The following is a 23,315-nucleotide window of genomic DNA, read 5'->3' as shown; positions in this document are numbered from 1 at the left end:
CTTTTCATCGCACATCACCACTATGACCAAATCCTCCTACTATCAACTCTGGAACATCCATAAGGCTTGGCCTTCCTTCTCCTTTCAAGCTACCAAGCTCTGCTTCTCCAGTCTGATGTTCACCCACCTCAGCTATTGCTCTGTTTTATTTATTGGTGTGCCATCCTACTGTTTTGCTCCTCTATGTTAACTCGCTATTCGCACACTCTGCCTGCTCCTCGCCACCCTGTTGTTCCATCTCCCTCTCTTTCCTCCCCCTCTCATAGCTTAACTTTGACAATTGATTGCTTCTTAACCATTATAAAGCTACCCAAGGTCTTGCCCCTACATAGCTGCCCCCCTTACTTTCGTTCTACTTTCCCCCAGTGCCCTCCTTTCTGCCAATCCATTTCTTCTCTCTTCTCTTAAGCCCAGTGGTCGAGGTGTACAAAAAGAAGTAGTGGAACTATGTTCCCTACTGGCCTGCACCGCTCCCCACAAACCCCATCGCCATGCACCCTCCCACGCACAATACAAACCCCAAAACACATGCTTCTGCTGTTTAGGGGAACGCTGAGTGCAGTTCACTGAAAGTGAAAGTGTTCAATACTTCTTCCTACACTTTTATTTTAAAAAGAAACCGTTCCGGAACGGTTTGGTTTTTAAAATAAAAGTACTTTCATACTTTCAGTGAACATTATAGGAACAGTAACACCTAACTAAAAGAAGTAGAGGAGCACTGCTCCCGACTGCTCCTGCCCACTTCGACCACCGCTTAAGCCCCTCTGCACACAATCTCGCTTTCGTTCTTTTTCTCCGTTGGTCCCTAAACTGTGGAATTCTCTTCCACTCAATATCAAATCCTCCCACTCACTGCACCTTTTTCGCATTTGTCTAAACATTTTTTTGCGTGCTTCGCCCTGGTAACTTTGACTCTGGCTTTCGATTTTTGATTTCTCTCGATATTCATGTATTATTGGCCGAAATTTGAATTTGCTCTGTCTGTTGGCTCTGTATTTCCAGCGCTTTGGTAAAAACGCACTATAAATCAATAAATGACAATACAATAAACCTTAAAAAAACAAAAAAACTTTCCCCTCTGACAACTGAACAAGTGAGTGGTCTCAAAAGTGATGCTAAAAGCTCCTGTATCCATATGACCTGCTTCCTGCTAACATCTTTAGAGAACAATCTTTTAACTTTCTGATTATTCAAGTACTTAAAGCATCGATTTTACCTATATGGGGGTCCATTATCCTGTGCTGAAAATACCAAAGGTGGCAGATCTGCAAGGAACCCCCCTCTGAACATGCCGATTTAAGATATTGCCCTGCCCAGCAAATGTACTCTATTGAACAATGGCAAAGCTGTGTTGAAACACAACATTTCCTGAATGATTCACAAATAGGCTTCAGAAGAGGCTGGGGACAGGCACAGTTGGTTGGTCGCAATGTATGAGTGGAGAAATGCAACACTGAACGTAGAGCTAGAGAATGTCTACAACTTATGATGCGGTGCACAGATTAGTTAGGCTTAAAATAGCAAAAATAAACTTTGTTGTCGATAACATCAGATTAAAAAAATGCATATTTAAATTCGATAGACCAAATACAGTAAAACAGTATATGAATCTCAAAAAGAAGACAGGGAACACAAAAGTGTGTAGCGCCCAAGTAATCTGCTAAGTGCAAAATAGTGACTATTGACCTTCGTTCTGTAGCTCTTCTAAATAGAGTCAAATATGATTAATAGGGAATGTATTATTTACAGTCTCCTAGAGATGCAGCCTATAATGTGGTAAACGTTTTTTGTGCTATTTTTTGCCTAACTAATGTGTGCACCGCATCATAGGCTGTATACATTCTCTACCTCTGTGTTTAATGTTATGGTTCCTTAACGGGAAGAGGTAGAGACCGCATGTTTAGAGTAATAAACTGGTGCTTTATGAGTCAGTCCTGGGGGTATGCCACAGGTGCCTGTTGTGAGGCACTACACCTGAATACAACAGAAGTGGGATTGTAGTATCCGAGTAGGGTATACAACCTAGGGCTTTGGGGATATACCAAGGTATCTGCCCCGTAGGCTCAAGCTGAGAAAACCTGAAGACTAATTTAATATGTGCTTCCGCTCACGAATGTAACTTACTTTGAATGCCAATGTGTTAAAATAATCTGATTACAATAACCACTGTGATATGCAGTGATCTGCACCCTCATTATAAACTTCAGAGAGATCAACATACAAACAGCACCGTTCACCCCATCACCACGGTAGTAACAACCCCCTACCACCACAAACACATGAAGCCCACCATCGGTTCAGTGCCCTGAAAAGCAAGTCCCTCAAAACATCTGAGTTTGAGAGTCTAGGGTGCAGAGGACCACTGGAAACTGCCCAAATAGCAAAGGAAGAGTTCTAGGTTTTTAGTGAACAAGGATAACAGGACAATGGTGAAACACACTTTCAGATACAAACTGCAGAGTGTAAACAACATTGTTGCATGCATGCTAAACTATACACAGACACATTATATCTTACACTTACTCCGAGTGGTTTTCTACAAACTCTACCACTGCTGGATGGATAGCAAGTGTACTGGGCGGGCCAACAAGGATCAGCAGGGTCCCAGAAATAAATAATCTGCCCACCTTTGGTGATAGGATAACGTGGGTTCAAACCGCAATGATCTGTCACTTGAGCCTGCTTTGCTCTGGTGTAGCATCAACAGGGAAGACCGCATTACCTTTCCTCTCCATGTCACAGGCCCGGATGGTGCGGTTTCCCTGAGAGGAGTTCCCAGGTTCCTTTTATCAGGAAAAAGCACACCGAAAACCAGAATTATCAAACATTAGTATCCGACACGCGTTGCGCACCGGGAATACAACGTGTGGATTGGCTCTTTTCCGAGCCATACCACACGATATTCCTGTGTAAGCCGTGCGTGCTGGGTGCTCTGTCCCCGGCAAGGGGCGTGGCAGCCCCTTAGCCAATGAGGAGGCTCGAAACAGGGCAATCCCCGCTCCGAGCCTCTCCATGGCTGGAGGCTGCCTTCGTCCCCTGCCGGGGACCCAGGTACGTTTTTTTTTTCCTCCACCCCCTCCCTCGCAAACTAGCCCTCCCCACCCTCCCAACCCCACTTACCTTCTTTTTTCTTTTTTTCTTCGAGCGAAAGCGCTAGAAACACTTCTATTCCCAGCGCGTCCGCTCCCGATGGCCGCCATGGAAAGAGAAAACGGACTACGTTTTCCCTTTCCCGGCGGCCATTTTTTTGAATTTTTTTTTTTTTCTGTTTCGGAATGCAGCAGCGTTTCAAAACAGAAAAATAAATGCCATTAGTACCCCGGTCTAACGGGCCGGGGTACTAATGGCTATAAAACCCTCGGAGGCGGGCCAATAACACCTACGGTAATGCCCCCGGGGCTTCATTAACATGTAACTACGGCCCCGGGGGCATTACCTGGGGCGGTATTGGCCCGCCGCCGCGGGATTTATTGCCACAGTAATGCTCTTCTCTTATAACTTTCCCCTCCAATGAGGGACTGTCCATTCTAGCCCTAGTCGCAGGGGACATCACATTCTGACAGCTTCCAGTCGGTTCCAAGTTTCCTAATGCAGAACTACATTATCGTGTTAAGTGATATGCCCTGAATAAGCTTTTACACCTGTTCCTCTGTTCATATGCCAGACTATGCATTTCCGTTTTAAGACACAACCCATCCCCCCTACTGGTAATCCTCATCCACTTTATTTTTCTTCTAAGTGATCACCCCATTGTATTTTACATTAAGATGACCCGCCACTGTAATTTGCATCAGATTGGTCACCCATTGTATTTAACAACCGCTATATTTTGTAGTTATGTGAACCAAAATTGTTCGCTCCCCTTGCTTTGCACCTAGTTGCACCAACTGTAACTGCATCCTTAGGCGTCCCCACTGTGTTGTTATGCCGCATCACCATTTCTATTTGCTTAATACTACACTTGCTCCTTGTTTTCCCAATTGTGTTCTGTTTCTCGGCAACCCCACTGTGATTTTTCTCCTCAATCGTGCCCCCTACATGCATGCTGCCTACTGTATTTATTTCTTGGCTGTGCCCCGTTACATTCATTTAGCCTGCTGTGATTTTGCTCCTAGGTTGTGATTATTTCCTCTCCCCAACAAGACGACTGTAAATCTCCTATCAACGTACACTACGCACACATGCCACCTTGTGCATAGTAACATAATTCCTACCAAATGCTCAACAGAGCTACGCCAAACGTCATACACCCCCAAGCCAGAGGCTCACCTAGCATCACAGCACTATGATTTAGCAGGTCTTGGGCTTTCTCCTCTACATAAAACACATACCCTGGTTCACTGCCAAACCACATAAAACCACACCAGCGCAGTGGACTCAAGGTATTTAAGGCCTGCAGTCAACAACACCACCTGTAATTTTATGAAGCTTGTTTATTTCTAATTGTATTGCAAACTTTATTGGTGAAAATAAAAATGATAAAACATTTTTTTTAAAAAAACACCTCAGTTCTTACATATGTCTTTTGCTCTTTCTCCTTAACAACTCTCCCTAACAACCATTAGCCCCCCACACACACAACCAGGCTGCCAAAGTGGCAGAGGTGTCTGTACAATATCATTATAAGAAATATAATATTTGAATTTCATTAACTGCTGCCCTCTCTACATATCAGAACATGTACACATTGTCAGGGAGACAGTGCATTTAGTAATCAAATTGAGAAACACTTATTGGTAATCATGTAGCCAGGTGTTGTCAGCATACTTTACTCTTAGATTAATCTTGGCCATTGTATTCACCATGCAGCCTTTCAACCTCACAATGTAACATGTGGGCTGATCGATGAGGGCAGGGCTGCAGTCTTGCTCTTCTTACACATAGGTTCTCGGAGAAAATGTATGGTGTAGGTCCAGTCTAAAAATCTGCAGCCACACCATCTCACTATCTGGATTCTGGATGAGCGAGCAACAACACCCCCGCCCCAACCCCCCTAATATATCAGGCAAGAATCAAGATTGTTTGCAACCAGAATTTCTAGATTTGATTATATTGGACAGATTAATTAAAATGGCATCAAAATACAACTGGAATGCGCCTACACCTTAATCTTAACCAAGTATAATATTTGACTTCCTCTATATGTAGGCAGACAACTAGACATGGGTATTTGATCACAGAAAAATATATCAAGCAATCTACATCAGTGAATTATGTTACTTTAAACCCACAACCCTGTTGAAACCAAAAGTGGAAGCACTACTCAGAATCAGGGATACAACAAAGCAGTTGACACACTCTAAAATGTATGACCGACAAATTATTCCTACTTTGGGCATGTACACACTATGATGTCAGTCTTGTTGCCAAAAATTGTAAAAGCTTGGACTTCTCAGAATGTCTCTTGCTTTTAGAATGTGGGACAGTGGGTACTAACTTACTTACTAATTTCAAGGAATCAGGTTCACAATTAAAGCAACACAGTTCAATCTGTTCACTAAGAAATAGATAGTAATGGCTTTTTGACTATGGCAGACTTCACTCATAGAGCTTGTTTTATTCCACATTCATTCTGAAATGTCTGAAGCCTTCAGAGAACACAAATTGCAGGAGAAATTCATAATATGTTACTGCTACCTAGAATTTCAGTTTGAATTATAAATAACAAAACACAAACACCTTGCACAATGTTGCCTTTTTCAGTACTATAACCTTTAAACAGAGCTCCCAAAATACTTGTAACTCTTATTGGAATTAAATTATTGGGAAAATGTCTAAATATTTTTGTGCCATATTTTAATTACGTTTTGCCTTTCGTTCAAATGACCAAGAGTGGTAAGGACACCAACTGTCTTTAGGTAGCACCATTGGGTAAGATCTCCCTTTTGTCTGTGCACTGGCTCCAATATCCTATTCAGGTAATCTGGTCCTGCTTTACAAAAAGGCTTCTGATTCAGTCCAGTCTGAATGAGGCCCTATGAAGAAATTTCCCCATCAGCTGCAATCAGTTGTATTCCTATCTGCTGTCGCTCATTGCGGAACCCTGTTGCACAGGTTCTCTAGCTTTTCTATATTTCCCAAAACTCTCCTTTTTTCCTATGTGTATGATCTTAACCACCGAGCACACGGCAGATGTGATGTCACATGCCGCACGTGTTGATGTCACCCACAATATATATAAATCTCTCCAAAACGGTGGTGCGTTATACACACGGGACGCCATTGCAACGGTATCCACGGTCATGTGCGCTTACACACTCATATACATTACGGTGAGCAGGAATCAATGTCAACTCCATAGATATTGCTGTTTTGCCCAGAGAATAGAGATTTTATTAGGTGTTTACTCCTATGGCATATACAGGAATTAATTGGAAAGGATAGTATTAATCCTTCCACTCAAGACCTGAAGCAATAACAGCCATGAGCACATACGTATTGTATTGACCATATAAGTTTCAAATTGGAATTATATCCTAGAATCTTACTAATTGGCTATCTAGATACCCCCCTATAATTTCTTTTGTATACAGTTTCTCGTCCAGGTCTTATTTTTTGGAGCATGGAAAAGAACTAAGAAACTAAGTAGATAAATTCAGAGATTGCAACAATAAGGTTAGACATTACCTCCTGGCTTTCCTAAAAACTGTTTATCAATCATGTTCACCAGTGCCAATGCACAAGAACAGGTAGATGTCACTGTAAAGGTACAAACTGCCCCTATAGTGGGAGTGTGCTTACCCTAGTCAGCGGTGGGTGTCGCCTATCGTTTCACCAAGATAGGCGGCACACCAGCGCCAACTAGGCTAAGCACACTCCCACTACCGGGGCAAACAGCAGGTTATGTTTTCTCTCTCTCTAAAGTGTTGGCAGTACGTATTTTAGGCACCAGAGAGAACACTTTTTTGCCCAAAAGTCATATATAGTTGTTTTGCCCATTGCACGAGAACACCCATTAATATTTATTTCTTATTCATTTTTTCTGTCTTGTTTTCCTTTTATTCTCTATCTCTCATATCATACATACTTTGTATCTAATCAGATTATCCATAATGCAATGAACAACAATATTCAAGGGTACTAACAGAGCCAAGCTTAGCATTGACAAAACCCTGTGGGTGAAACTGATGGCCTTGCAGTTGGCGTATGTTTAAATATGCATAATTGTGCACCCAATTTATGCAAACATTGTAACATATAGTTGGACGTTTATTTCTATATGTAAAAACACTGAACATTGTAATTTGAATGCATATGTTAAGGTTTGGAATACCCTGTGCAGCAACAAGGCACACCCGCATTGTCCTACAACCCAATTCTTAAATGACTTTGTGAAGTAACAAAGCACTGTATCAAAATGAATTTGAGTATATTAAAAAGCGTTCACCCAACTCAGGTCAACGAGAGTCTGCATAAGGAGCGCCTGCACAGGAGATCACACTCGTTAGCACCAAGCTTGCTTCCTGTCTCTCGTGGCAGGGAGGATGAGACCTGTATCATGTTCGTGTCCATAGTACAAAAAGAATGTTCTAGACTATGGTGTTCTTCGACCATTAACCTGAAACCACCAATGTTTTGTTTCCCCTAGCTCTGCCCTTACAATTCCTCTAGCAAAGTGTTTCTCATTCATGTAACTCTGGGTGGTATAACTTTTTGTGATGTACCCTTTGTCTTGGCCACTCTCTAACACTAGAACACCGTGAAGCACAACATGTAGCTAAACAAAACTACATAATAAAATATATTCTATAAAATCACTTGAAGTTGAGCGTGTGGTGACAAGGTTTGGGAATGTCTTTGCCACTCAGATATGATAGGTTATTTATAACGCACTTAATACCCAGAGGTTTTTTAGCACTGACCCGGGAATCGAACCTGTGCTGCTCCAAATCGTCTTGCTTCCAAGGCAAGCATGCTGCCCCTGAGCTACCCTCCTGAGACGTGACGTTATGTATTTTAAAAATTGAGCATTAGGGGTCCAAGCAAGATGTCATTTTAAAGGGGTGCAACAGGATACGCTTTGGGAGGAGCCAAGAGAAAAAAGGTTTTACTTGGAGAAGTGTGATGGTTTTCGAAGGCGGATATTGATTCATCAAAACAGAAAGGGATGGAGTGAAGAGAGGGGAAATTCATGCCACCAAAGATGCTGATGAGAACTTTGACCATGTTGACTTGTGTGGACAGCCTAGGTATACAATATACAAACAAATGAATGAAAGGGTAAAGAAGGATTTCATGTGGTCATTGATGGATGAGGATGTGTACTGGGAGGTCAGAGAATAATGTGCTAGGACAAAGATTTACAAATACAGTGTGTGCCTTCAAGGCCCAGGAAAGGGGATTGGTAAATGTGGGAAATAGTACTGCTTGCGCTCCAGCTGCCAGCCAGGGGTTTCATTAGCATTTACACCATTGGTATGATGGCATATTGTGCGAACCAGATTGACCTAAATTAATGAGTGTGACAGACACCGAGTTGGATGAGGCATCGATGTTGTTCTTTCTAAAGAATGGTTGGTTAGGTTGCCACAGAAAGTGAGCTGCTACTTAAATTGGTGAAGATGAAGGAGAGGGATTCTGAAGCAGAGATCTACATTGGTTTATCATCCACAAGCCAATCCCCAACCCGAGCAGGTGAAGCAGGAGATTAAATCAGGTATTGAGATTTCAAGTAGAGTTGAAGTGCTGTGGATTAATGCATTGCACAGTACTCTCACTATGTTACTTTGAGAAAAGCACTTTAGAGGGAGCTTTTTTCACCTTCATACCCAAATGCAAAATTAATCTACCTACACCCACACCACATTATACCCATCAATGGTTTAAGCAGCCTTAGATGTCTGCTTACCCATGACATAATAACTTGCACTCAAGGTTATCATCACTATCACCAGACAACCCAACTAACTACTAACCTGCACAGAGAATAGGCAATTTGCCCAAGTGCTACAACTACAAGTAAACATGACCAACTTCTGCATTCAGATCGTGGTCATGTTTCTGCTGAACATGATCCGGCCTACCCTGTTTCCATTCTGGCCAAGTGGGTAAAGTGTAGAGATGCACACTTGGTGTATAACAACACCCACTTGTTATATCTTTTGTTGCTACACCAACTTTAGAGATCGCACCCAAACTCGCATTCAGTAATGTCATTTTCAAAAATTGGTTCGTTAACCACTAATAAAGCTGAAACATTGGCATTCTCTGAAGAAGAAGCTGCAAAGATTTTGAAATTAATCAAACATACTGAACAAGACTTAGGGGCATCGGCAAAACCTGAGGAGTTAGTATATCAATTGGAGCGATTAATCAGACGTGAAATCAGTCAAAGACTCCATGCAACCACGTTATCTCAATATTACAAATCCCAACGCATTCCACGAGGACTCAGAATAGACTTGGAGCCAACTCTTTGCAAAGAGAATCCTGAATTTGTTAAACGGTGGAGACTTATATTAAATAAGTGTTCATTAGATCTTATCATTTTAACCATTGAAGAACTATCTAGATCTCTTACAACCATTGAAGTTGACCTAGAGAATACTAAAAAATCCTTGGGCACCTTTATGACAAAGGATGAATTAACAGCCTTACTGGCGGAAATAGATAATAAGCTCGATACATATAAAAAAGAAATTGAATCCAAAAAAATTAGAAAATTCAGAAGGGACACATTAGACTATAAATTGGATATAGTCTACACTTGGAAATCTTATTATCAAGAAAAAGACAATCAAAGGATCTCTAGACCAGTCTGGAATAGAAATAAAAAACAAACAATTCCAGGGTCAGCACCGACATCATCAGACGCCTCTAGTGCGGAAATAGATAACACTGAAGTACCAATTGAAGTCGAATCAGAAGAAACAAGAGACGCCAGAAGTGAAACAAGAGGATCCAGTCAAATCCCAAGCACTTGGAAGCCTTCCGCTGAAATTACACCTGCCACGTATTCTGTTTTAGACAGAATAAGACACGAAGAGGGAAAAAGAAAAAATCCAACCAGAAAAGTGAATTACCCAGTAAAGAAAACCTAGTGGTGAACATTTCAAAATATAGACTTTCCAATTTCGAATGTGAAACACTACAAAAGGGCATTTCATTTGTACCTCATTACAATACTACTTTGTTGAAAGAAAAAATAGCCTTTTTCAAACTAATGCGCAAAATGAAATTAAAATTATTCTTTGATGTTATGGATATTCCTGAGAATATACGACCTTCCAAATACCTGGAAATGAAACCAAAAGGCACATTTACACCGCCGACTCAGAATGCAATACTTGAGTCGTTTCAAAAATTGGTACTAAAAGATTTGAAAAAACTTAAATTCCAAAGTAGAAGGAAAGGGAATTTGACCCATAGAGAAAAACAGGCATTAGAACAACTTTGGCAAAATCCAGACATCATACTTAAACCTGCTGATAAAGGAGGAGCCCTTGTCATCATGGATACAGAGAAATATAAGATGGAAGTAACACGACAATTGGAAGATCAAGATACGTACCTTGAGATCTTTGAAGATCCAACAGAAAGAATCAGAACAATAATTAACAGAATTCTAGATGAAGCTATGGAATCAAATATAATCACTGAAAAAACAAAACGATTTTTGAACAATCTATATCCAATAATGCCGGTGATTTATATATTGCCGAAAATTCATAAGAACCTTCTTAATCCACCAGGACGGCCAATAATCGCAGCAAGCAATAGCTTACTTGAACCAATTGCACAGTTTATAGACCAAGTTATCCAGCCTTTGACTCGGACCAGCAGTACCTACATTCAAGACACGAATGATTTTCTAAGAAAGCTTGAAACTGTTACATTCAATCCTGAAACAGATCTTTTGTTCACAATGGATGTCACAAGCTTATATACAAATATCACACATCAAGGAGGACTGGAGGCAATGGAATGGAAGTTATTGAAAAATAGAGAACAGGTGAAGAGTGATCCTTTATTTATTCTCAAATTACTAAGTATTGTACTTGAGAATAATTTTTTCTCTTTTGAAAAGCGATACTTTATTCAAATTTCTGGAACCTCAATGGGCGCAGCCATGGCACCTAGCTATGCCAATATATATATGGCTTATTTGGAAGAAACAGGAGTTATTAATTATCCAAGATGGAATAACAAATTGAAATTCTTTACTAGGTTTATTGATGACCTCTTTGGAGTTTGGCATGGGACTGAAGACGAAATCCATGAATTTTTTGCTTACATGAATGGATTGGCGCCAAGAATTAAGTTTACTCACAAGATCAGTAAAACTTACATTGATTTTTTGGATGTGAAAGTGTATTGGAAAATTGACAAATTGGCTACAACAATCTACACTAAGGAAACAGACAGGAACAGTTTACTTTTGGCCACAAGTTTCCATCCCAGGAAAACCATTGCAAGTATACCCTTGAGCCAATTCTTACGCTATAGGCGTATTATTTCTGACGAAGAAGACTTTGAGAGAAAATCGATGGAATTAAAAAACAAATTCATTAAAAGAGGCTACAGCGAGCCAGTTCTTTCTGAACATTACTCGACGGTGAGAGATATTCCACGGACAGTGGCCCTTGAGCCTAAAATAAAAGCAAAAGAAGATGAGTTAGTGTATGTCACTACTTACTCCCAACAAAGTGGTAAAATAAAAAATATCATCAAGAATAACTGGAACGTGTTGTCATTAGATCCAACACTTGAAAAACTATTCCCCACCCCCCCACTTTTTGCTTACAGCAAGAGCAAATCGCTGAAAGATTACTTAATCAAATCTGATTTCTCACAAAAAACTAAAGTGGAACAAACATACAGGGGCACCCTAACATGTAATAATTGTAATTGTTGCAATAACGTACTGAGGGGAAATTCTATCTGCCATCCTCATAATGGAAAAAACATCTCATTACTGCATACATCTACCTGTGATACTAAAAATGTAATATATGGAATAAAATGCCCTTGTGGCATATATTACGTTGGACTCACCAGTAGAAAAGCTAAAGTGAGATGGGGAGAACATAAGTCAAACATAAGGAATTGTTCTACTAAATCACCTGTAGCAAAACATTTTATGGCAGAAAGACACACCATTGCACAGATGAAATTTGTGATTTTAGAATCAGTTAAACTCCCAAGAAGGGGGGGGGGGCAATCTGATGAAATTATTACAACAGAGAGAGATCTTTTGGATCGAGAAACTTGATACTATGTATCCCCGTGGAATGAATATTGATTGGGATTTGAACTGTTTTTTATGATATTTTAAGTGGGGATTGATGTGAAAATGCAATTCTGTTGAAATTAGCGTTAAAGGGATTGAGACTCTCTTTTTCTGATGTTAACATATAGGTATATTACACTACTGTGCCTTCTTGGAACAGTGTACCCACATTTAGGAAGTAGTATACACTGTATATTTCAATGTGTTTATGTATTTGGAGATGGGTTTTTTTCAAATTAGTAACCCATGTTGCTACTAGCAGTGTTAGGATGTATTTTTCTGTTGTATTGATGTTGAATGACCACAATCAAATATAAGTTATATTTTGCACCGCTTATAACATTGTAATATTCTCCCTTAACCTTGTTATCATTACGAGCACAAATAGACCAGGTAGAAAACTAGATGTACATAGCTAATAGCGTCTTTATCCATTCTAAGATGGCGCCCGCGCTCGAGTAGCCATAGAAATAATAGAAGGACGTTTAAGGTAGAAGCATTACCATGGAACCCGCGTTTCTTCAATTGAGAGGGCGGAGGTAAACAGATATTGGGAGCGTGCAGAGAGAAGAATTCAGAGTGGACTTATACGATTAAGGTATTTTCAAGTTACGAGATAGAAACCACACATCTAATATTATGGCCATATTTATAGTACCTGCATATCGCATACTCTGTTTTGGTTTTCACAGCAGAGACTTTTTCCTTCAATTCACAAACACGAGTGAACCGAGGGATCTTGCCGTGACTCGCATCAAGCTAGATGGTACACGGTACGCTATTCTCGAGACAGGTAGGCTGTCTCTCCTTAATTACCTACTACATACACATTGAAATATGTTAGTAAATCCTAAAATTTAGTATATACTATATGTTAGAGGTACGGTAACAGAACTCAATCCAGCACATTGAGAATCTACCAAGTTTCCTCTACCGACCTAAACAGATTGATTTTGGTCACATATAATTTTTAGGTAAGATTTAGATTGTTTTCATTTGGTACATCTGCATTGTTTGATTTAATCATGTGTGGCGACAGGGGGACCCAGCGCTATCTTGGCGCTTGCTCCCCCTGAGCCACACTTTATTCCTTTTCGCTTCTGAATAACACGGATATACATATGTTTTTCAGTTAATTTACAGTCTACCAGAATGTAAATATTTGGACTTAACTCCAGGTCCACCTACAAGGTTAGTTCCATGTTATACCGTTAAGTAATTCAGTATTATTACTCATGTACTTTAAATTACAACTCCCATTGAAACACTTTTGTAATTATTTACAGGAGGGATTCAAAGAACCTTCACCCAATATATATAACCTGAAGAAGGGCGTTTATCGCCCGAAACGCGTAGTTAAGAAGAGTGGACATTTGTTATACAAACATCATACAATTGAAGTCAACTTATATATTGGGACTTGATTTGATTTTTTCGATATTTGTTTGAATCTTGTTATTGAATTGTTATTATGTTTATGAAGTTACATTAGAAGTGCAAAACACATTTGTTACGTGAAGGACTTAGTTGTTTCTTTCACTGTTGTCAGAATTTGTATTAACAACAGAACCTGTGTATGCTGAAAAATACTAATTTATGTTCTCTATATAAAATTTGATACTGAACAGTGTATTCTACACAATTGTTTATTATTTGAATTACTTTGATTACATTATACTCATTGATGTTTCCTTACATATAACTAAATCATTGCAACATAAGTTGCGTATTGCTGTGCCTCAGTTCATTCACCGTGTATTTGCAGTGAATCTTCCCAATTTCCATTCTGGCCAAGCCCAGCACCCCCTTCCTGCTGCCAGGCTCCTCCTGTCCCAGGGTCCATCCCTGCCTTATTCACCCCCACCCATCCTTACTGCTGCTGCCACCTCTCCCCCCCACAATCCTCCCCGTTCATATTTTTTTGTTTTAGTTGCAAGCACCTTGCACTTCAATGTCCAATGTGTGCTCTGGAGAAGGGGAGGTGTGAGTGTCCTTTCGTGGGGGGCATCGCCTCCATGTCCATCATCCGTTTTCTATTACTTGCAGGGGACACCCCTTAACGCCTGTTTGTTTTTGTATTTGGGTTGTGGTAATGTGGTAATGTGGTCCACGAAATTGCGGCCGTGAAAAACAGAGCCGCTCTTTCGCATTCCCTGGAGTCATTGCTGAACTTCTGCTTCCCTACAATTGGAGTCGCTCGGAAGTACAACCTCCAGAAAAACAAAGCAAACTATGATGCCACAACAGTGGCAGGTCTGTCTTTTACAGATGCCTAATTACATTACCAAACAAAACAACTAGACATGGACAGAGGATTGAAAAGCGCCCCACTGTTCATGTCACTATAGTGAAATGTTTGGATAATGGTTAGAACTGGAAATGAGCGTTTTGGGAGCATAGGAAACACATGCTAAAAGAAGAGATGGAGGCGTTATACATTTCTGACTCCTTTCGAGAAAAATCATGCACACTGTCTCAGTGATTGCCTAAGAAGATATTCAGTGTCCCTGAATCATGGAAATGACATAGGTATGCTATACAAATCCCACATAACAGAAGAGACATACAATTTACAATTCAGAACAATCTTATAAACAGCTATTTATGACATCACAAGTATCTTATTATGATACACACATCATACATTTTTATTTACAAGACACTGCTCCACTCTTCTTCATGGCCAATTCCGACATAACAAATATTCTTTTTTGACTTGCTGAGTACATCAGACAAGGACCATCCCTGCTTGTGAAGAATTCGACCATCCGCACGGGGAGTGCTCATCTTGGCTTTTTTGAAATTTTGTAATAAATGGAATAATGGGCGATCAAATGCGTTGGGCTAATTCACACACATTTTGCTATGCTCACCGCACAACAAACACATAGTGAAGTGTACTCTGGGGGGGATGCAGCCTAGAGGTGCAGTCCTCCCTGTCATGTTTACCTGGAATGTGACAGCCACGTGCACATCAAAGCATCTTAAGAAGGGGAAGGTGACACCTTCCTCCGGCCATGGCCAGCCTAATTAAAATGTCAAAGGCTCCATGGATCCACCCTGTTCTATTGCAGTTCTGTGTTGTGGCAGTGCATACTGATGAGAGTTAATTGAAGAAGACCTGCACAGGGGCTTTTCACAGAACACAAGGGACTGGAAACACCAACACCTCTTTGATATGCAATGTGTCAACTTGAAGCTAGCTCCACCTCTCTGTATGAAGGGCAGTGAATGGCATGTCTGGGACAACTGTTTACATTATGCAACCCATGCAGGGAGTCCCCCTTTCAGAGGGAAGAAGTATGTGACTTAATGGAGGCAGAAAGTCTGTTCTCGCCACAAACTTCAAGGGAGACCTGTGCTTTGATTACACAACAGACAAGAAGATGGGTGGGATATAGTAGTACATGTTGTCACCCTTTACCTTTCCTGCTGCAAAGAAATCTGGTTATGACATCACGCATAACAGAAGATTGTTGGTGGGGACCCAGGATTGTTTTTTTAAGGTAGGCTTAGCCTGCACCAATCACTCAGCCCCATTTGGGTTTAAAAGAGGGCTGAGCCCCTCTTTGGCAGATCATCCAACAGCTTCAGATGGAGTAAGAAGAAGGACTCATCTGGACCCTGCCTCAAGGTACAGTCTGCCTTATAGCTTCTGTCAGTGAAGGAAGGCCAGGATTTCCAAGAGGGAAGCAAGATCCCTCCACTAAACATCTCCCATGGAACAGATGGGGATACTGACCTCAGAGGGCCCATCCAGCAGCTCCAGAACCGGTAACCAGCCAGCACACAGCATGCCTTGCTAGGTTCTGCCAGGAAGCTTCCTCGGTGGGAAGTGCGAGAGAGTCTCTGAACAAAGGACTAGGCCATTGCCTGCAAACACTCTCCTCAGCTTTGGGATGTCCGCCATAAAGGACGACTCAAGCCTCATGAAGAAACTACGAGAAGTGCCACAACAAGCATCAACAAGCTTCTGTCTTTTAAGGACATTTTTGGTGCAGTCGAGCCCCTCGAGCTGCAACCAGCTGCACTACTGACTGTTGTCATGGCGCAGTCACCAAAGCCAACTGAGATGCCTCGACCAGCATTCCAGATCTGCCAACCAGCAAAGACTCAACAATTCTTGACCCCGAACTGCAATTTAGTCCAGCCTGCAGCTGTCCATCCAGCCTCGCTTGCCAAACTGCCTGCTGCCTGATACCCGCAACTGTCTCCTGTCTTGAACTCTGTTGCAGGAGCTGCAAAGTGCCTTGGAACTGACTCAATGCTGTCAAGCATCAAGATAATCTCAAGCACCAGGTACATTGTGGTTCTGTCCCCCAGGTCCTTCTCCGAAGGCCCCTAGGGACATTTATGCCCCTTGCTACCTTGGTGGTAAAACCAAATAACCGTGAACAGTTAAGACTGATTGCTTTACCGACTACACTCCTGTCAGTATTCAGAGTGCATCCTTCTCCTTCGTGAAATTCTGTCCTCTGTGTTCCTCTACAGGGTGGGTTGTATTTTGTAGTGTGCTAGAACTGTTTGTTGTAATAATAATAAAGTAGATATGTGTATACATCCTTGACTGCACAGTCCCTTTTATCATTGGGAAATAATTGTATTTTTGCTGTGTTGCAACTAACCAATGATCCATGACCTTGCAGAGATAAGCCTGCCATTCCGTCCACGTTATCAAAATTGGACAAGGAGGTTTATAATTAACTTGTGTTTCCAATCAGTTCAGATCCCTTCTGGTCTACTAGAGGTGTGGGGGTGATTGATGGTTTCGAAACCGATATTCAAACCTAAACCATTGGTGACCCGGAAGTTGATTTGTCACATTGGGATCAGTTGGAGCCTTGTTCACAGCTTTGTCACCCAACAATAAAAGTACTGTTGCAGGCAACGTTTATTCACTACTAGGTATTAGTCAGGATTCTTGACATGGAAACTGTAAAAGGCAAGACCAAGGATGTCCTGCACGTCTTATGTCAGGAGAGGGGACTTCCCCACAGCACTGAGGTTAATAAACCTGAGTTGCTGACCAGCCTCCAAGCTTGGGTAGAAGTGAGGGCTGTTTTGGAGAAGAACCCAGGGGATGGGCTAGGCCCTGTGTACCCGAATGGTCAAGACCTTCCGGAGGTGGAAAATAATGAGGACAACCGCATGAGCAGTGTTCCTTGACAATCATCCCAACGGGAGGCAAGTGTGGCTTCTCAGCACTCGATAGTGTCAGTGATGACAGGGGCTAGTGCGGCATTCACAGGGTCCCAGGCCTCAGCACAGTCTCTAAGTGGACTAGTAAGTATTCTGACTGTGAATGATGTGGCGGCTAGAAAGCTCCTGCTCAAGGAGAGGAGACTAGTGCTAGAGGAACAGAAACAGCGGGACAAGGTCATCATAGAGCTGCGCAAGCTGGCACTTGAAGAGAAGAATGAGGCCAACAGATCCACCTCTTGTGAAAGCAGTCGTAGTGGCTCAAACCAGAGTGATCAGGATAAACCCCGGCGGCACATCCCCAAAGACTTAGTGCAGGCTTATGCAGTGGGGAAGGATATTCTTGACTGATTTGAAGTGCTCAAGATGGCTTTTCAGCTACAAAAGGTGGATAAGGTATTGTGGGGTGCAGCCCTGATGAGTTGGTTACTGACACCAGGCACTGATGCATTTCTTCAGTTAACACCTGAGGAAAGGCCTGTTTATGAGAGTATGAAGGCAGCCCTCCTCAGGAAGTTCTGTACAACCCCAGAACAGTATCTCAAGAGCTGCAGAGAGCTTGAAAGGAAACGTGGGCAGATATTTGAAGCATCCACACACTTACATTAGAAATATCTGAGCGGGTGGGTGGGTGTCTGGCAACAATGTTGACACATTTAAAGGGATGTACAATTTGATTGCGTGCAGGCATATATTCAAAAATTGTGAGGTTGAACTAAACCAGCATCTTGTGGACAAGGCTATCACAGACCCTAGTGAGTTTGGAAAGGCTGCCGACATGATTGTGAGTACTCAAGTCCAGAAAAAGGCTCAGGTGAGCAACCCCAAACTAGAAGCAAAATTGGCGGACAAAAAAGTAAACAAGGATGGGAAGAACAAAGTTCCAACTAAATTCTATTCGAAGTCAGGTCCCCAAAAGAACGAAGGGAAATCCCAAAACAATTGTTCAGCCATGCACACCGAAAAGAAGAGCGCAGGCACCCTAACACTGGGACACTTGCATTCTCAACACCCAAAGGTTGTTTTGTGTGTAAGGAGCTGGGCCATAGAAAAGGGGATCCTGCTTGCAACGGCTTACCCAAGCAAGTCATAGTGAATGTTGGACTTTTTGAAGAGGCCATCATTAGTGTGGGCCTCTTAGTGGAGGACTTCCCACTAGGCCAAGGAGTGGCTGAATCTGGATTGCTTACACTGAGTGGGAACGGTACCAGGTCTCCAGAAGAGACCCCAGTTCTCAATAGTACTCAACTCTATCGAGAGCATGTGTATATCAATGAACACAAAACTCCTATGGTCCAAGACATAAAAACAGGTGTATTTGTAAAGTACACATTCACCCCCAAACTTGCATCTTGGCGCTAATAACAGATATTTATTGTTACCCAATTTAATGGTACTCGTTTTATTGATGTCGGAAGGATAAAGGGCTGAATGGACCTGCTGGGATTCGAACCTGTGACCATGAGGTCAAACACAGGCCCCTGTAGTGGATGCATTAGTCCACTGAGCCACAGACTCGGGCTAGCATCACAACTGTCACCCGGCAGTGGGTACATCCAGGCCACTATATTGATGGGTCTGATTTGTGCATCAGTGGGTATGATGGAATGGGCAAGTGCCCCTTTGGCGATAGAAGAGTTCAGCTGGCGAGGTGAAATGAGCCAGCGCCGGGTAGTAGTGAATGCCTCCATCCCTGTCCCATGTCTGTTGGGTAATGATCTACCTCATTCCAAAATAGCCACAGCGGCTACCCGATTGGGGGCCAAAGAGAGCACCAGATTGAACACTCTCAGAGCCTTAGGGCCTGGAGTGCTTCCAGAGGGCTTGTTTCGAGGGACCGTCATGGCCGGTAGCCCCTAGTCCAGTTCCACAGACTACTGAGTCACCTGCTCCTGCGGGAGAGGGGCTAGTAGCCACTGAGGACCCTACATTGGTAGCAGGGGACTCAGTGACTTCAGAGTTTCTTGGCACAGTGTAGGAACCTGAGGCAGAGGACCAGGCGGGCGCAGATCTGAAGGGCTTGCACAATCTGGATGCGTTCGCATCAGCTGGGGGCCCAGGTTAGACTGACTTCTTCACAGCCTAGAAAGAGTGTCCCACTCTGGAGGGTCTGCAGAAGCAGGCAGAGGAGCAGGCTAAGGGTGAGGCCCCTGGCCTGTTCAAAGTGTACTGGGAGGAAACGACTCTGAGGGTGAAGGCACTAGGAGGTTGGTGATTCCCCAATGCCACAGAAAGTTCCTTTTGGATTTGGCTCACCAAATTCCTTTAGTGGGTCACTTGGGAGTGACTAAGACATCAGACCGGTTGTCTGTATACTTTTACTGGCTGCAGTTCAGCATAAAGGTTAAGGAATGTGTCTAGTCCTGCCCAACCTGTCAATTGTCTAGCAAGTCAGGGGGTGCCACAAAGGCCCCCGTAATTCCACTAGCCTAGGTTGGGTGGCCTTTCGAGAGAATAGGCATGGATGGTGTGGATCTTTTGGATCCTCAAACCAGCTCAGGGAACAGATATATCTTGGTGGCGGTAGACCACACCACAAGATAACCTGAGGCTGTTCCTCTGAGGAGCATCAAAGCCCCATTGGCTGGGATAATCTCCCATGTTGGATTCTCCAAGGAAGTTGTTTCTGACAGGGGATCAAACTTCATATCAGTGTATATGAAGGCCATGTGGCAGGAGTGTGGAGTAACCTATAGGTTCTCTACATCCTTCCATCCACAGATAAATGGGCTTGAGTGATTTAACAAGACCCTGAAAGGCATGATAGGTGGCTTGGAAAAGCACCTGAGGAGAAAATGGGATTTTCTTCTGACATGCCTTCTGTTCGCCTACAGGGAGGTGCCACAGAACAGAGTAAGGTTAAGCACCCTTGAGCTTCTGTTTGGACACCCTGTATGAGGTCCCCTCTGTCTAGTGAAAGAGGGATAGGAATGCAAACCCTCATCCCCTACATGAAATGTGGTGGACTATGTACTTGGCCTTCGGTCTAGAATGGCAAAGTACATGGAACAGTCGACAAAGAACCTAAAGCCTGTCAGGAGCTGATGAAGCACTGGCATGACCAGAAGGCCACAGTGACAGTCTATTCTCCTATCCAGTGGGTCTGGATTATAGAGCCTGTCAAACCCAGTGCCCTTCAGGACAAGTGGACTGGGCCTTACTGTGTGCTGGAAAATGTCAGTGAGATGAAGGATCTCATTGATGTGAAAGGACATAAACAGTTGAGCGGGGTCTTTCACATCAACCGGCTAAAACCCCATTACAGCCGGGATGACTTGGTCATGGCATTAGTGACTGACAGAGAGACTGACGAGGAGACCTATCCCCTCCCAGACCTCTTGCACACTGAAGCCACAGATGGGTCAGTTGAAGCTGTCAACCTTGCAACTGATCTGCCAGAACAGCAATTGACAGACTATTGCCGTTTACTAGAACAGTTTGCAGGTTTGTTTTCTCTGACGCCTGGTCGCACAGATTGGTGCAACCATGAAGTGAACACTGGAGACAGTAAGCCAGTGAAGAGTAGGATTCACTGGATTTCTGATAAAGTCAGGGACACCGTCAAGGGGGATGTTCTAAGATATTGTCCCTAAGAGTGATAGAACCATTCCACAGCCCCTGGGATATCCCAGTGGTACTGGTCCCTAGACTGAAGTCCGCTTTTGTGTGCACTAACGGGGGCTCAATTCTGTCCCAAAGAAAGAGATTCACCCCATTCCTCGGGCAGATGAGCTCATTGAAAATCTCAGCGCTGCCAAGTACATGAGTACCTTTGATCTTACAGCAGGGTATTGGCATTCTCAATCTTGACACTAATGGGAGGCTAGGGTGGATATTCTGGTTGTGCACTTGAGACATCAAGCCAATCAGAAGGCCAATCCAGTAGAATATTCCTGATCAAATTACAATTCTGTGGGAGGAGTAAGGGATTTTAAAAGCCAAAACTCTATGGGAAGTGGGAAAGATCCTTTTATTCCTGCAGGCTGACAACTGATAATTTGATCAGGGAGATGTATGCCACATGTGCCAATAGGGAGCTGGGGCATTGGACTCCAGCTCACAGAAGGATTTGCCTATAAAGTCAATTCATACAAACCTTGGGATACCTTGTTACCTGGAAGCAGAAGCTGAGTAGTGGAATCAGATGGCCTGTTGTGCAGGGATGTTTCTCTCCATTCAGGACAGATATAAACCAGCACCAACTGGAGGTTCCATTGATATTAATCCCTGATGCTGATTTTAAAAGGTTTCTATTCACCAACTAAAGTATAAGTTAAAGAAAGCCCCTTTTGTGCATTGTTATTCTGAAATCTTTTAGAAAAGTAATATTGGGAAAGTGAGGGCGTTTCTATCTTCAGACTTAATAAATAATTGCATTTTCTTAAATTGGTTCAGAAAACACGTTTATCCTGCAGTCTCTGGCCTCTGGTGTAAAAGGAGCCACTGATTTCACTAAAGAATTTAAATATTCTTGGTACTGCAACATCCTCATTTAAAAAATATTGCAAATTAAATTCCCCTTTTCCAGTATTAATAACATTGGGGAGAAGGATTTGTTGATAAAATAGGACTGAAAGGAACCCGTGATTCAAATATATTCCCCTCCTCACCTACAATTTACTCAAGAAACACATCAATTTAGAATATTCTTATACTTGTCCTTATTCAGATATAGACATTATGTGGGTCAACAGATTCCAAACCTTAAGTATGAAAAGTGATTTTTCTCATCTACACCCTTTCAACAATCTTGGATGAATTACATCGTATTTAAGACCAAGAAACAAAATAATACGATTGCAATTCTCCATAAAGGCTAATTTGCAGTTGAACAGTGAGATGTAATTTGACTCCAAATATTGATGTCTCATATTCTGATGTTATCCATTTTTATGACTGCCATGATTGCTTAAAGTCGAATGTGCTGTATTCAACTTTCACTATACAATATTTGAAAGTTTTGATATGTTTGTGCTTGTCATTAAAGTATTTTAACTACAGTGATGTAATGTTTAGAATAGCTATTCACTGATGATAATTTATTGATGGATGTCTATTTGAATAAGCAATGTTATTTCTGTATTCTATGTTTTTTCATTAGCAAGAACAAATATATGCAGTGTGTATTATGATGACATATTGCACTTTATGAAACTCTGATTTATTTGTAGTAGTTTGGTAAATTCTCTGTTGTGAAGATGGGATAACTTGCATTTACATGAATTTAGTCCTCTAAAATAAGAACAAAATATTGTAATTCAAAACAGCCTTTGTCTTCCTACAGATTGTAGGGATTGTCTCACATTCATCATCCTCTGTAGAACTTAGATGGAATGTTTGCAAGCACTTAATTTCAGGGAATTGTGTTAATCTGCCATGGGGCAGGGTGTAGACTCAATAAAATTGGTTGATCCACGACAGCTCAAACCTTCTCAGAGACCTATACCCCATCACAAGGCTGGCTCCTGCACCTCACCAACCTGCCCTCAAACATCTCTACCGTTGCATTTTGGAATCTCTATGATCCCTTTGCAGTGGATTGAGTATGACGTTGCAAGCAGCAAGGGAGTCTGGTGCGGCTTGACGTGCCAAACTGTAAGGTCCGTTCCTTGAGGTCTCGAAGCCTGGAGCGGATTGGTGTCAGAAGCAGGTGGAAGCACAACAGGTAGCATTCTTCAGTTGGCACACCCGGAGGATTGGGGATCTGTGGGATCAAAGAGCAAATCACCTTGTGGGTCGAGTAGTGGAAATTAGTCGGCGGTGAGTGAGTGATACACTGGACAGGGCAGTGCCGGTAAATCTGTCAGCGGTTCCCCCTCAGCTGTCTAAAAGCTTACCTGATCCGCTTTGCTCATTGTCTTTGTGTTATGTTTATGCTATCACCAGA

General features: G+C 42.3%; 1 long non-coding RNA gene across 1 annotated transcript in view; it reads left to right on the top strand.

The window, feature by feature from the left end:
• LOC138473727 (uncharacterized) overlaps window positions 1–23,315 on the top strand; it is a 93,867-nt gene that overhangs the window by 50,251 nt on the left and 20,301 nt on the right. The gene's annotated exons all lie outside the window — the stretch shown is intronic.

The sequence above is a fragment of the Ambystoma mexicanum genome, chromosome 8, assembly GCF_040938575.1.
Source record: "Ambystoma mexicanum isolate Mex_15411 chromosome 8, UKY_AmexF1_1, whole genome shotgun sequence".
Lineage (NCBI taxonomy): Eukaryota > Metazoa > Chordata > Amphibia > Caudata > Ambystomatidae > Ambystoma > Ambystoma mexicanum.
The sequence above is the reverse complement of the archived record's forward strand: the minus strand, read 5'-3'. Positions and strand labels throughout refer to the sequence as shown.